The sequence below is a fragment of the Pseudorca crassidens genome, chromosome 1 (genome assembly GCF_039906515.1).
Source record: "Pseudorca crassidens isolate mPseCra1 chromosome 1, mPseCra1.hap1, whole genome shotgun sequence".
Taxonomy (NCBI): Eukaryota; Metazoa; Chordata; class Mammalia; order Artiodactyla; family Delphinidae; genus Pseudorca; species Pseudorca crassidens.
In genome coordinates, this window is record NC_090296.1 from 47,643,351 (window position 1) to 47,656,498 (window position 13,148).

Here is a 13,148-nt window from a genome sequence, read left to right on the forward strand (position 1 = left end):
TTGGCTTTCGCTCCTCAGGAAGGAACCAAGTGGGGAAGGTCCGAAAGAAGTGAGAAAAAGCAAGGCTCAGTGTTCGGAGCCCGATTGTCTCACAAAGGGTTCATGGTACAGTGGCGATGCTCTGTCGTATCAAGAGGCAAAGCTGACCCTTCTTTGTGGGATTCCCGTGTGTCGCACCCGGCCTTTGCTGTGAGCAGAATTTGACTGGATTCTATACCAGAATTGTTTATAAGGGGCTGTGATTTTCTCTTTTCCCCCACAAATAAGACTTTGTATTTGTCACCATTAAAAGTCTGAATTTTAGGTAGAGAATGGACTTGAGGACATGGGGAGGGGGAAGGGCAAGCTGGGACGAAGTGAGAGAGAGGCATGGACGTATATACACTACCAAATGTGAAATAGATAGCTAGTGGGAAGCAACCACATAGCACAGGGAGATCAGCTCGGTGCTTTGTGACCACCTAGAGGGGTGGGATAGGGAGGGTGAGAGGGAGACGCAAGAGGGAGAAGATATGGGGATGTACGTATATGTACAGCTGACTCACTTTGTTATACAGCAGAAACCAACACACCATTGTAAGCAATTATACTCCAATAAAGATGTTAAAAAAAGGTCTGAATTTGGTGGCCCATCTCCATCAGCTTGCTCAACCTTATCGCCAGTCTCATCCCCAGGAGCTTTTCCAGAATCATCGCCTTCCCTATGACGTGCCATGAGTTTCCCAATGTAAACTTGGGCTTCTTCAGCGCTTTTACTTTTCTAATGAACACATCATAAAGCGGTGTTTCTAGATTGGCAAGCCTTTTCTATGTCTCTCCCAGTGCAATCTGGAATCAATTTATAGAGCCCTTCTTTCAAATCATTTGTCTGTACCTCTTGGGTCATGATTTCCATCATCTTTTTCTAGATTTGGGGGACCTATAGGTAGGTGCTGAGTGTAAGAGTTCTTCCAAATCTGGTTGTTTCTTTTTCTGTTTTTTTAATAAAACCAACACAACAGACAAAGCAAATGGCCATCAGTAGTCTTGACATCAACCTGAGCTTCAGTCGTGGTCTGCCATTCTTTCCATGGAGCACATTTTTTCATGGGTAAGATCCATGCCATGGAAGTTGGTCAGACAGTTTTTTGCCCTGAATATCCTTGGTAGTTAGCTTGGATTTTCTAAGTGCAACTTCATCCTTCTGTAGATCAACAAGGCTCACTTTAAAAAGATGACCCTTGAGGCCATCAGATACAATGTTGGTTCCTTGAGTCCTTGAGAGTATTGTTTATTGTACTTCTGATATTGAACATAGCTGATGCTGAAACCTTGCATAATGACTAGTCAAATCCATTTCACCTGCCTTCACCAATCAAGGTCATTTTAAGACTTGAATGTCCTCCAAGCAACATGCAGCCTAAACAATAAGATGTTTGGGGGAGTTTTTTCCAGGAACTTGGAGTCTCAGCTGCAACTAGTTGAAGCTGAGCTAGTTAAAGACTGGATAGGACCTCCGACCCTCCAACTGGGCATGTGCGAGTGTCCTCTTGGTGACCTTTTGATGGCAGAGGACTGAAAACTCCACCCCCAGATCGTGCTAAGTGCCTCCACTTTTGAACTACAGAGGCCTGTGCTTAGTTACGACTGTGCAGAACCACGATTACCGCACCTTTTCCCCATGCCCCCCATGCCCCTCACATGCCCCATGCCTCAGACGCCCTGCTTCCATATTCGTTATCCCATAAGCACGCCCAGCCCCTTGCCTACGGGGAGGCAGAATTGAGTCTTGTCTCCCATCTCCTCATTTGGTCCACCTTGCGAATAAGCCCTCTCTTTGCGGCAGGCCTGGGTGTCTCAGCATTTTGGCTTGCTGAGCGCCAGGCAAAACAAAGTTGGTTCAGTAACAAAGCTTTCTTACCAATCTTTCTTAGAAAAGGGACTAACAACTTTCTTCTTGGCTCCCTTTTAGCCACTTTTGTTGGCTGTGGGGTTTTCTATCCCCCTAAGGTAAGAAACCTATGAGAGAGATGGCAGAGTGTGGTTTGGTGAGGAGAGCACTGTGCTTTGGTTTAAGAAATGTGTTTCAACTCTGCCACTGTCCTTGGGGCACCATTGGCCACATACTCTCTATGGTAGAGACTGACAGGCTATTCACCAAATCAGTATCCTTTCCTCCTGGACACACAGGCTAAACCCAGTTCCCAGTCTTCCTTACAGTCAGATGTGTCTATATGACAAGTACTGGCCAAGGAAATGTGAACCAGGCTCAGGCAATTGGCAATCAGGCCTGGATCATAATCCTTCTAGATGACCCTCCACCTTCTCTTTTTCCTCACCTTCAGCTATTGATATGTAGGGTTGACTTTGAAGATCGCAGATCTCTTGAAGATCCCCTCAGCCCTCAGGGTGGCCAAGCAGGGCAGCGGCTGTGCCCAGCTTAGCACCTCAGCTATAAGCAATCTCCTCCGTTTACCTTAGTTCACTGTGCAAGCCTTAACTCTTCCTACCGTGTGCCTAAAAATCCCAAAGTAAGGAAGTATTCCAATGGCCTCTGCAGTTCCTTCCAGGCCTATCATTTTGGATCTGAAGCTGTCCCCTCATTTATACTTTCATCCCTAGACAAAGACAAGAAGGACACTCTTCTGTCCATTCAAGATCTCCTAGAGGAAGGAGTGGGACTCTTCTCCATTACCTTCTCCTTCAAAGATAGAGAGAAAAGGGGAGACTATAGAAGAGAGAGAAAACAAAGTGTCTGTCAGGGCCTACCAGTTAGTTAATGGAAAGGAAGCATAAGGGGTGGTGGCATGAAATCTGGGGGACTCCAGGACAGAGAATGAGGGCGTCATTTGCCATTGCACCTCGCTGGCAGCAGATCTTGGGGTTATAAATCCTGAATGAATGAGGGGCTAGAGCAGTGACAACAAGCTTCTATTCCACTAGCACATCTCTTGCTGTAGGTCTGTGCTTCATCAAGCCAGCCTCAAATCCTTTTAGAACTGAAGATCTCAGCTAGTCCCAAATAAATCTCCATTTATATTCCCTCTTCAATAAAGCCTTCTTCCCAACCCAGAGGAGGATGTGAAAGCTACTGCTCCTTTAGGCAAAGCCACTGCTATTTGAAAAACCAAGACATGTATATGCACATATGTCCTGTGTAAAGGTAACTCACAATGAGATTTTCTGATTCTGAATGTATGTACAGTAGAATGATAACGCCTCTTAGACATAGAAGCAGCACTGTATGTCCCTGTAGTAGGAATACATCCCAATTATAGAATGATGGGGTTGCATTTGGTGTGTGACGCTAAAGTCAAACTATGACACTAAAGTCAAACTAAGTCAAACTCACTATTGAAACAATGCATAACTAGTCTACAAAGATGTTGATGAGCTCCCCTTCCTTTTTTTACGAGGTGGGTGAAGGATAATTCCATTCTTTTCATGTCTCTTTTTAAATCTTTGAAACATTTATATAGTGTTTGTTATGTAACAAGCATTATGCAACAAATATTGTTCTACATGTTTTTACAGATATTAATTTGTTTAATTGCCTATGAGGAGGATACTATTATGACTCCCTTTTATAGGTAAGAAAATGAGGAACGGAGATTAGGTTATTTGCCCAAATTCACACAGCCAGTTAGTGACAGAGCTGGGATTCAGACCCATCTAGTCTAGAGCCACAGTCTATGTGCTCGGTAAATATGCCATACTGCCTGATTTTTGTTGTTGTTGTTTTGTTTTTGGCTGCATTGGGTCTTCGTTGTTGTGTGCAGGCTTTCTCTAGTTGTGGCGAGTGGGAGCTACTCTTCGTTGCGGTTCTCAGGCTTCTCATTGCGGTGGCTTCTCTTGTTGTGGAGCATGGGCTCTAGGGCACGCAGCCTTCAGTAGTTGCAGCACGTGGGCTCAGTAGTTGTGGCTCACGGGCTCTAGAGTGCAGGCTCAGTAGTTGTGGCGCATGGGCTTAGCTGCTCCGTGGCATGTGGGATCTTCCCGGACCAGGGATCAAACCTGTGTCCCCTGCATTGGTAGGCAGATCCTTAACCACTGAACCACCAGGGAAGTCCCCCGATTTTTTAAAAATAATTGACCAGCCCTTACCCATGTTTGTCTCATACCTACACATACTCCCCTGCCCTCCCCCCGTGCTCATCCAGGTTATACCCAAGCCTACCAAGAAGTCTGAAGTGTGATCCTGGCTATGAAAATTCTTCATGGCAAGCATGGCACCTGAACACAGGTTCTTGGTGAAAAAAATCGGTTTTTTCTTATAAAATTTCATTCTTAATGAGAAATGAGAGTCAAATATTCAAACTATCCCTCTCTATGGAAAATAGAAATCTACTCTACAATATTGGCTTTGCCTCTGTGATTTTCTCGTTGTCGAATATGAGTCAAGAAGACAGTACAATTGTGGCATATTTTAAAGACGAGGTGTTTAAGTGTTCAACGATTCTCAGGAGCCCCACCTTTTTAGTATTCAGGAAGAGTTTAATGATAAGTGACGAAGACTGTGGGTCCAAGATCTTGTTTCCAGTTGTAGCATAACCAAGGTTGACTGGTGGAGATGGAGTGACAAAATCTCATCTCTTTTTTTTTTTTTTTTTTTGCGGTACGCGGGCCTCTCACTGTTGTGGCCTCTCCCATTGCGGAGCACAGGCTCAGGACGCGCAGGCTCAGCGGCCATGGCTCACGGGCCCAGCTGTTCCGCGGCATGTGGGATCTTCCCAGACCGGGGCACGAACCCGTGTCCCCTGCATCGGCAGGCGGACTCCCAACCGCTGCGCCACCAGGGAAGCCCTGTTTGCTCATTTTTGAAGTAAGAAGGGCAAACTAGATGCATGCTAGGGTCTAATCCAATTCCAGGACCATTCTGGATTCGCTCTTCCCCTGGCCCACAAGATCCCTCATGATCTGGCTCCTGACAAACTTTCCAACCTCATCATGTATCCCAACCTCACTCAGCTCCAGCCACACGGGTCTCTCTTCTGTTTGTTCCAAAACACTAAGCTCCTTCCCAGCTTAGGGCCTTTCCACTAGCAGTTCCCTCTGCAGGGAAGCCCTTTCCCTGCATCATCACCCGGTTAGCTCTTTTTTGTCATTCAAGTCACTGATTAACGTCTTTAGTTAGTCTGTCCCCAACATCTCAAGCTAAGTTATTCCCACAGCCCAGCACTAACTGTCCATCAATCACCCTGATTTACTATCACCTATCACCATCTGATATTTTCTTGTCTGTTTATTTGCTTATTTGTTCATAGTCTGTCTCCTCTCACTCGGTATAAAACCCCATGAGAGTGAGACATTGTCTTATTGTCTTATCTCCAGTGCCTACATAAAAGCATAGCAGCCACTGAGCTCAGCACATCTAGTGCTGACCATAGGGACAAAAACAGTGCCTTGGATCTAGACACAGTAGGATTCCTTTCTGAGAGCCACATCATGGAGTAAAGAGCTCGATTAATGCTACATTTCCCCTTTTTTACCCAATTTAGTGGTTTCAGAGAAAACATCAGGGTGACTATGCACAGACCCCCATCACAAGAGGTAGGTTTGTACATCCTTTCTCTCCTGCTGACCTACTTCTCAATGACAAACCATGAATCTTCAGTGACATCTTCTCCATTTATATTGCCTGTCTAACAAGCAGAAAATAGCATATCCACCTAAGGAGACCAGCCCCTTGGTGCTGTGGACAGCTGTATAGTTCTGGTTCTGCAGATTCTGGGCTTCAGGGTCTGAGTGAGGGAGGATCAAGTCTAGTGGTCAGAGGACCTAGAGAGTCTGGATGTGGAGCTCTACCCGGTGTTCTGTGATGGCAAGAAAGGTTTCAGGGGTCCTGCTACATCAGTTAATTGAACATTAACTGAAGATGATTCCATGCTGGTTGCTGTCCTGATGCAAGGGCATTCCTTCTCTCCTAAAGGAAAAACAGGGTACCAAACAAGACCACAGTAAGCATCTTTCTTGGGTCTCTGACCAGACAGAGAGAGCCTCTGGGGCTTAAGGAAGCTTTGTGGAGTTTCTGGGAGGGACAGCTACAGAAGCTGCTCTTCCTAGCTCAAAAGGGAGAAGTGATGCTCAACTCACAGCTGAAGGCAGGGCCTCCACCCAGGTTAATCACCTGGGATTAGAGTAGAATTAAGAGGAATAATTGGTGAAGTCGCAGGGCAATGTCAGAGTGTCACCATCTGGATTTCAGCAGTGGAAGCTCCCTGATCCTGCCCCATGTCAGGAATCATCTCAACACATCCACGACCCAGGGATAGAGATCGTGTTATTGTTTTTAATGGTTAATTGACTTTGACTTTTCCTTCTCCCCTCCAACCAGTTTCAGAACTTCCAGATCTGTCAAGAGACAACTTCACACTCTCTCAGATTCCTCCACTCACCCCTCAGGACCTCCTAGATCAAATACGACGTATAATGACAACTCAAGACTGGTGATCTTCTGTCCTATCATAAAAAGATTACAGGGTCAAACATTTCAGCACTTGCTTGCCCCAGTATTTGGTCAAAAAAGTTCTTCCTTAAGCATTACTAACATATCTTTCGCTGCAGTGTCAGCTCATCTCTTCTTTATAATCTACTGTGGAGAAGCCAAATGAGTATCTATATTATTTATGATACTTGAAAACCATGAAATCAACCCTTACCATTCTCTCTCTCTCCACTAAATTCCATAAGAGGCCATGCTCCCACCACTCTAATCTATCTGGTAATACTTTTATGGACTTTAATTCTTTGCATTTTTTAAAATTGTAGAAGTCAGAACTGCATACTGCTCTCATAAGGTCCTTTGGCAAGTCTTGGGGCAATCAGACTTTTCTTTCCAATTTGTGAAGTCAAATTCCTGTCACTTTAGATCTGGAAATGAACTGCTGACTCACATTCAACATGCATTTGGATCTCAGCTCTCTTCTCATATGTACTCACCCACTTCTTACCTTAACTGCATTGACTGCATCCATTTTTTGTTCCTGGGTGTACTGGTCTTGTCCCAATCTTATCCTCTTTCAGATAGTTGGCTTCCTAAGTTTTCCAAGTTTACTTACATCTATTGTTCCTTCATTGGAGGTTTCAGAAAACTCAGCCAGCTCAGAAGATATATCTGCACATCATCCGAGAAAAATTGGGGAAATCCTGAACCCAAGAAGGTACGGCAATGATGTCCGCACCTGATATTAGATCAATCTGGGCCTCACTTCCCAAATGGTTTTTTGAAATCCACTCTCAGCTTCCTTTGTTCCCCTGACTTATTCTAACCCTCACACAAACTACCATATTGTTCTGCGTGTCTAGGTACCTTGTTGCCTCTTTCTGTCGTACGTACTTGCCCGATTCTTTTCTAAACATTATTAACTGCATTCGATTTCTGTTCTAGGTATAATGCTCTCACCCCAACTTTATTCTCCCTCAGCTAATTGACTTCCCACATTAACACAGTTTACTTACATTTTTCTTCCCCTTTCCTCAGAGATTTTGGCAGACTCAGCCAGTAAAGACTGCCTGGGAGACTATCGGTTTGTAGTTGCATCATGAAGATTACAGAATTTCCTTTCACACTCAAAAATATCTTAGTTTGGATGGTAAATTATACGGTCACTCTACAGACAGGACAGACTGACTCTCAGCTGTCCTTTCAGACCAACTCTGAGCCACACCACATACCTGAGGGTACCTTAGCTTCTTCCAGAACTTCACTTCGAGGCTACACATCATCCTCCCTCCAGGACTAGTTTTGGTGGTCTTAGAAAATAAGTATTTGGGCCCTGTCAGGGCACTGTGGCACTGCCTAGGATTTTAGGCTGATCTCTCTAGCTATTAGAGCCATGAGGGTTAGATGCTGGTTGCTCTATGTATACATCAGGAAGATGCAATGTAGTGTACCAATTAAAAACTGGAACTTTGGAGCTGAACTGCTTAAGTTCAAACCCTGGCTCTGTCACTTCCACCTATATTTAATTGGAGTATATGAACCCATATACATGTTCTTTATCAAGAGGTGCTCTGAAACAGAGTCTATATGCACAGACCCAGCACTTACTAAGTTGCGTCTGTTATCCAACAGTTGTGGATTTCCCATGCCACAAGATCTAAGTGTATGGATATGTCACGGGGGACTCAGCTTTAAGCCAGCTTGCTCATTCCACTCTAATTCATGGGATGGTAAGCTTGGCAAAATCTCTCTGGCGCTAGAACTTTCCCTCCACAAGACAGACCCAACAACTCTTCCGCTCTAGATGCCCTGTAAAGGTTGAATTATGTCATTCACTTACTATTCACAAAAAGGGCTGTAGGGGATCTAAAGAAAGTAATGTCTATGCCTAACCTCAAGGAGTTTATTATTGATCTGGGATAGTAGAAGTATGCATACAAAAATTAAATGACAGGCAAGACACTGGGCCTAGAAATGTTACAAAGAAATAGTATAACGATTAAATGTTAAATGAGTGGGGCCTTTCATAAGATCTACAGGAGTTGAGAAAAAAGACAGATCACCTAGGAATAAAGACACCAAGGGAATCAAGACCTAGAATACGAGGGAAGTAATGGATTTGGGACAGAAAAAGATAAATGTTAAATATGCACTAAACTTCAGGATTCAGGCTCAATCTTGCATTGGGCATCAGGTTCAGCCTCAGGTTCTAGAAGACCAAGTAGCTGAATGTCTACTTCAATATTATTTTTTACTATCCTGGAACTTGTAAATGATCAGTGACCCTGTGATTGTGTTTTACAATCTTATCCAATGAGCATAACGGCACTAGTAAGATGACCAAAACGTGACATTTGGATTACTTTTTTTGTTTGTTTTTTGCGGTACACGGGCCTCTCATCTCCCGTTGCGGAGCACAGGCTCCGGACGCGCAGGCTCAGCGGCCATGGCTCACGGGCCCAGCCGCTCCGCGGCATGTGGGATCCTCCCGGCCCGGGGCACGAACCCGTGTCCCCTGCATCGGCAGGCGGACTCTCAACCACCGCGCCACCAGGGAAGCCCTGGATTACTTTTTTTAATAGAGGTGCCAACTTTTTAATTTGCTAAGTAAGTATGTTGGAAAGGACAACACTATCATTTCATAAAATTCATTTCATATTTTGACACCAAAAGCGGATTAGACATAATTAGACAATTTTAATATCTTAATATTAACTTTGAAGTGTGGGTCAATGTGCTAAATATCATTAGAGTAAAAAAAATTACTTTATTTGCTTTATCTGCTAATATAATATCTCTCCATTAAAATATGAAATATATTTATCATTGTAAAAGTAAAATGCCTTACTAATTATTCATGATTATAATAGCTAGTAATTTGTATAAAAAATTAATAACTTTCTAATAGATAACTATAATAGAGTTTGACTACTAACAAATATTAAGAGAAAGTGCATTTCCTAGATAACTTAGGAAGAATGTTATTTTTTTTCAAATGTACACAGGTTTATAAAAATTTAAATAATAATACAAGACAGAATAATGATGATTAGGTTTACTGTAATTATAACCTTTATATAATTGGTTGCTATACTACTGAAAAAACTTTTCCTTAAATTATATTCTGCTCTTCACAAAAAGTTAATGTTATTAAGTGTGCTTCCTTTGTATCTCATATAGCAGATATTTAGATGAGCAGAAACTACCAGAAATCTTATTTTTTAAGGTTGGCAGCATTTAGCATTAATGATGAATTGAACCAGGTTTCTGCTTTACCTGGTTCCTGAAGGATTTCTGGACCTCAAACAATGATCATCACAGGGAATCTTACTGAAGAAATATTTATAATATGGAAAAATCAGGAAAGAAAACTGTCATATAATTGTCATTGGCAGTGGAACAAACATGAAGATGCCATGAATGATTTAGAAAATACAAACATGTCTGGTTCACACCATTCATATGTGTGGTCAGAAAATAATTCTAGGACAGAATAATATAACAGAATAAGCAGTGATCAGCAAAAAGATGGTGTATCACTCTGATCAGTCTTTTCTACCCAGACAGGAACTCCTTGATGCTTAAAAGATTTGAGAATTGCCAGGTACTTATGCATGGTATACAAACAAGATGGAATAACAGCTAATACACGTACAAAAAAAAAAAAAGTCCACTTGGCAAAGGATGTCTTAACCTTTTCCTGACAGCAGTGCCAACACAACAGGATTTACTGCCACCACAGTACCTACGGGATGGAGTCTGTGTGCTGAGACCTGCTGAAGAAGTAGCAACCATGGAGTTCCCTAGAGAGGACAACCATTCCTGCACGGTACCTTCTCGAAAGGTCCCCCAATATTGCCATGCCAGGTGTGCCTAAAATGAGAACAAGAATGCAAAAGGAAATTCTGAAATGGTTTTGTTATCTGGAGATCTACTTACTTTGTCCCACTGACACACTTCCACATCGAGATTTTAAGGACAGTTTTTTTCTCAAGTGGTTAAGGGAAGCAGCAAGAACATGCAAAATATTAGAAATAATTTAAGTGAAAATCTTAAATTAGCTTTTGGAAATAGAAAATAACTTCTTCAAGTTATTTGAAAACACTTCTTCAAGTGTTTTTTTCATCCAATAATCATTTATTGAGTACCTATGCAGCGCTGAATCTGGAACCGTACTGCTTGGGTTCAAATTCCAGCTGGGTCACTTGCTGGCTATATAGCCTTGGATTAGTTATTTAAATGTCTCTAAGTTTTCTCATCTATAAAATGGAATTAATCATTATATCTACTTCATAAATGGGATTAATCATAATACCCACTGGGTTTTTTGCTTTTTAAATTTTATTATTTAAAGAACAAAATAAAAGAGAATATACACATCCACCAAAGTGAAGTTCTCCATTAAACAGAAATCAGATACTTTGTAATAAATGCCATCCAACTATAAACAATATTAGATCAGTAAAACAACAATAGCAATTTGTGCTTTATTTCGATAGGTACTTCATTATCTGCAGGACAGTGTAACCCACTTTAAATTCAGTGAGTTAATTTTTGTAACGCAATGGGAATGATACCTAGCAGGTTACACACAGGATGTAGTGTTTGTTAAAATAAGATGTACCCGGCATAACCATGCCTGTTACACATGCACAAAGCAACTTTTGTGAGGTTATTTCAATGGTGATTGTCATCACCATCAACCAAATCATCAAGTCCTGGAGTTGGAGAGGACATAATTCATTATTCCAAGTCGATTCGTTTTAGAGAAAGGAAAGCTTGATAATTTGGTGGCAATGCTGCTATCAGCCATATCCCATATTGGCAGAATTAGCCAGAAAGTGTCTGGCTTCTTCAACCTCAGTTGAAATAAATGAATGGTGAATACATGTTGATTGAATTAAATTAGACTAAATAGAAGAGGAATCAATTAAGAAGACAGAACCATGAGGTGCCATGGATGCTAATGGAAGAAAAAACATAGAGAAGGGGGCACGTGACAAGGTCATGCACTTCAGGAAAGTTATGAAGGACGCATTTCTCTGGGGAAATATGAAAGCAAGGGGAAGGAAACATGGAGGATGATACCTGGAGAGGTTAGCGGGGTTAAAAAAAAAGTTTTTACTCTATGGGAAACACACGTGATTACAAGGAGGCACTAGAGAAGGCGAGATTGAAAATGTATAGTAAGTAGAGAGTCTAACTGGTGAAGGAGAATTCAGAGGAAGATAAAGGGGGATGAGATTAACAACACTGGCAGAGCAATTGTGAGGTGGAAAAAAGTGAATGTGAGGGAGCTCAGGTCAGATGTCCTTGATTTTCGCGGTAAAGAAATAGGAATGAGGGTGTAGAAGTTTCTTTGGAGACTTCAGGAAAATGGAAACATTTAGAAATGCTACTATGGGGAATATGATGTGGCATTAACTAGACATGAATAAGAGGATATCCAATTAACCCTGGACACCCGACTGAGATGCAACAGCAGGGATTTGTGGGGAATCCAAGCACAACCTCCAGTAATGACCCACCTTCTGGAATGGTTAAAGATAAGGCATATGGAGATCACAGGCTTGGAAGAGCCAAGTCTGTAGAGGAGAGATTTTCACATGAAAGGATTTGTCCAGCCAACCCAGGCTGGAAACGAGGAAGTAAAGACAGAGGTGGGGAACAGGTGCAGATGGCGGAATTCCAGGGTGTAGTGAGGACATAGTGACGTGTTGGCTTGGTGGGCACAACGGGGAAAGACAGGGCATTATTATCAGATGGGTATCTGGGGAGTGTGAGATCCTGGAGGTGGCAAAGAAAAAGGGCCGAGAATCAAGTCTTGAAAAAAATGTGCACGGGGCAGAAAGAAGAGAAGCTAGAAGATAAGAGAGAATCATCAGAGAGGCAGCAAAACAAAAGAAGGTCATTTTACAGAGATCAAAGAGAGAGAGAATTGCAAGGAGAGAGAAGAGTTTACACAGCATATTTTTACATAATAATCCTAACAATATGCACTGTCGTAGAATAATGATTATTGAATGGTAGTTACAAGCCAAGCACAGTGCTAACGGTTTTAGAGGCATTGCCCTAGCAAAGTGTTCCAACACTCCAATGAGGCAAGTGCTCTTATCATTGATGCTTTACAGCTGAAGAGGATGAGCCATAGCTGTGTGAATAACTTATCCAAGGTCACACAGCATGAGCTCCTAACCTCGACCCTGAACCTCTTTTACCTTAATAACAACATTATGTCTGAAGCAGTTTCTATAGTATTACCATCATTTTGCAAATGCTGTATCAAGCCCATGCATTATCTTCATTACCTTTCAGGCAAGTAACGGCGAATTCAAGGACTGAGACCAAGAAATGATTGTTGGATTTGTGCACTAGGAGATGGTTAGAACTGATGACAGAGCAGAGAGGGGGGATGTACAGAGCACGTTACTGGGAAACAAGGGCTGAGCGGGGGTGAGGTGAGAGGGGTGAAAGAAGCACACAGCCTAGTTAGGATCATGGGGATTGGAGTCTGACACAAATGAGTTCAAATACAGCCTGAGTCACTCAGTTGCATGATCTTGGACAAGTCTTTCCATGTTGACTAAGTTTCCTTTGCTTTAGGTGTACAATGATCATACTTCATAGGGTAGTTCTGAGAATCAATCAACACAATTCCTAGACATATTTTTGCTGTTCTGGGCTCACAATACCCATTCAAAAATGTTTTTATTATGCATATTGCATA

General features: G+C 42.3%; 1 pseudogene; it reads right to left on the minus strand.

The window, feature by feature from the left end:
- Positions 1-541: 541 nt before the first annotated feature.
- LOC137205513 (small ribosomal subunit protein eS1 pseudogene) lies at positions 542-4,207 on the minus strand (annotated as a pseudogene).
- Positions 4,208-13,148: the final 8,941 nt, after the last annotated feature.